This window comes from Balaenoptera acutorostrata, chromosome 10 (genome assembly GCF_949987535.1).
Source record: "Balaenoptera acutorostrata chromosome 10, mBalAcu1.1, whole genome shotgun sequence".
NCBI classification, from domain to species: Eukaryota; Metazoa; Chordata; class Mammalia; order Artiodactyla; family Balaenopteridae; genus Balaenoptera; species Balaenoptera acutorostrata.
Genome location: NC_080073.1, coordinates 78775680 through 78778494, shown reverse-complemented (window position 1 = coordinate 78778494; position 2815 = coordinate 78775680).

Here is a 2815-nt window from a genome sequence, read left to right as displayed (position 1 = left end):
TATCTGCCCTCCATCCCACTCCTGCCTGCATTTTTCCCTTCTGTAGAAACCATCATCCTCCCAGTTTCCTAAGCAAACGCCTGTGGGTCATCTTGACTCCTCCATTCTCCAGGCAATCTATTGCCAAGATCTCCTACTTCTTAAAAGATTTTAAACCTATATTCTCATCTTCATTTCTGTTACCGTTCCTTAATCCAGGCCCCCATTAACAGTTGTAATTTCTTTATAAAGCTGCCTAACTTGTCTCCAAATCTGTAATCTTGAACCCCATCCCCACCCAGGACAATCCACCCTCCATATGGCCATCAGGCTGGTCTTTCTAAAAATCATAAGCTTGGACTTTCCTAGTGGCGCAGTGGTTAAGAACCCGCCTGCCAATGCAGGGGACACGGGTTCCAGCCCTGGTCCAGGAAGATCCCACATGCTGCAGAGCAACTAAGCCCGTGCACCACAACTACTGAGCCTGCGTGCCACAACTACTGAAGCCCTTGTGCCTGGAGCCCATGCTCTGCAACAAGAGAAGCCACTGCAATGAGAAGCCTGCGCACCACAACGAAGAGTAGCCCCCGCTCGCCCCAACTAGGGAAAGCCCGTGTGCAGCAAGGAAGACCCAACACAGCAAAAATAAAATAAAAATAAATAAATAAATTTATATTAAAAAATAAAAATCATAAACTTCATTTCTTCCTTCCCCTGCCTGAATTCCTGCAAGGTCTCTGCATTACCTTGCAGGTAAAATTCACAGAACAGCATAAACAACAAAGGCCTTGCTGACTACAACTTCCAGGCCCACTTCTGACAACCAGCACCCGCCTTAATCATAATTAGAGCAATTGCTAACATGTAAGGATGCTTCCTCTGTTTCAGGCTCGGTGCTAAGTGAATTATATGGATATTTTCTCTTCTAAGCCTCACAATGACCCTGTGAGCAAACTCCTGTTACTATCCCCATTCTACAGGCTCTCTGAAGCGCCCAGAGCTGGGGTGCAGACACAGACAGACTCTCTTCTCTAAACCTGTGTCGCTCTCCACCTGTGGCAGCACACTTTTTCACACCTCTATATTTTCTGCCTAAAAGTCCCTGGCCTCTCTATTTTCAGGACAATCCTGCTTCTTTTCTCAAGCAGTCCCAAGCCCCAAGTAGAGTTGTCACTCCTTTTGCTGTCATCATAGAGTGTGTTTTATACACACATCTATTTAGTATTTTTCTTAAACCACTGACACACCCCAACCCGTTCCTGGTCCCCCACCCCAACTCTGGAGAAAACTGAAAGACCAAGAAACTGCAGGTGTCCTGTACTGAAGGCTGAACCCTGGAAGAGGGTCCATTCTCTATCCATCCTTGAGTAAAAGGAGAGGGGAGGGGTGGAGAGAGTACCAACGGTCCCACCCTTCCCTTCCTCACTTCTCTCACCAGCTGTTGTCAGAAAAGCAGGATCAGAATTGGTGCATTATGTTCCTAGCAGAAGGGGGCGGTAGATGGGAGCTGGGAGCAGGGGAAACACGTGGTTGGCCTTAAATAAAGAACTGTAGTAGAGATGGCCTTGCATGTTGAATTAGGAGAGAAGATCAGATAGACGTTGAGTTGAAGCCCAATTTAGACCTAGTATTTACATGCCTGCTGCCTTTACTAGTTCTTAAAGGGCAGGCATCTGCATCTCTTTACCTGCGGACCTCACAAGGTATTTGTTGGAAAAAAAGAAGGAACAAAAGATAAAACAAAGGTAACAAAGAACAAACGAATAAAAGAAACAACACTTATACATAGCTATGCTCACTAAATTCGTTTCTTAAATAATTATAGCTAGTAATGCCCTGTCACATCCACTATAGTAGTATGTAGAACTTAATGAAAAAATCCATATGAGTAAAATTATCATCAGTGGGAATTATTTTGGTCCTCAAATTATAAGATACAAGAGAGTTTTCCATTTAGGGATTTAAGGCAAAATTGATTTCCCTAGAGGACTACTTTGTGGCATCACTACCATTAGAGTGTGACCCTCTGTCCGCATGAGAAGAGAGAGGCTGCAAGAAGCAGGAGCATCTCCCAGTCAAAGAGCCTGTGGTCCAACACCCTGTCCCCATGATCACCCACCTAAATGAGCCCCAGAAATGGCCTCCCTGGCCCTACATTAAGAAATAATAAGAATGGGGCTTCCCTGGTGGCGCAGTGGTTGAGAATCTGCCTGCCAATGCAGGGGACACAGGTTCGAGCCCTGGTCTGGGAAGATCCCACGTGCCGCGGAGCAACTGGGCCCGTGAGCCACAACTACTGAGCCTGCGCGTCTGGAGCCTGTGCTCCGCAACAAGAGAGGCCACGATAGCGAGAGGCCCGCGCACCGCGATGAAGAGTGGCCCCCGCTTGCCGCAACTAGAGAAAGCCCTAGCACAGAAACGAAGACCCAACATAGCAATCAATCAATCAATAAATAAATCTTTTAAAATAATAATAATAATAAGGATGATGTAATGAAATTAAATATGCCCTAATAAATAAAACTTTTAAACATTTTTCTTAGTACCTCAGACTTCACACTATGTACCATTACAATAGGTTTTAAAATAGAATTAAAAAAAAAAAAATCCAGGGAGGCTCATTCTAGTAATATTCCTTGAAGTAGTAACCTATCATCTAGTTTCCATTTGGCCACTGGAATTTCCTAGCAAATCTTGGCCTAAAGAAAAAGAGGGAGAGGGTACAAAATATAAAAATATAATATCAAGATAAAAGTGTGGTCACAATCAAACATTTACAGCAGTGAAGAAGCAAATAAGTGAATCATTGTGTCCATGAGTAATGCTGTGTCCAACT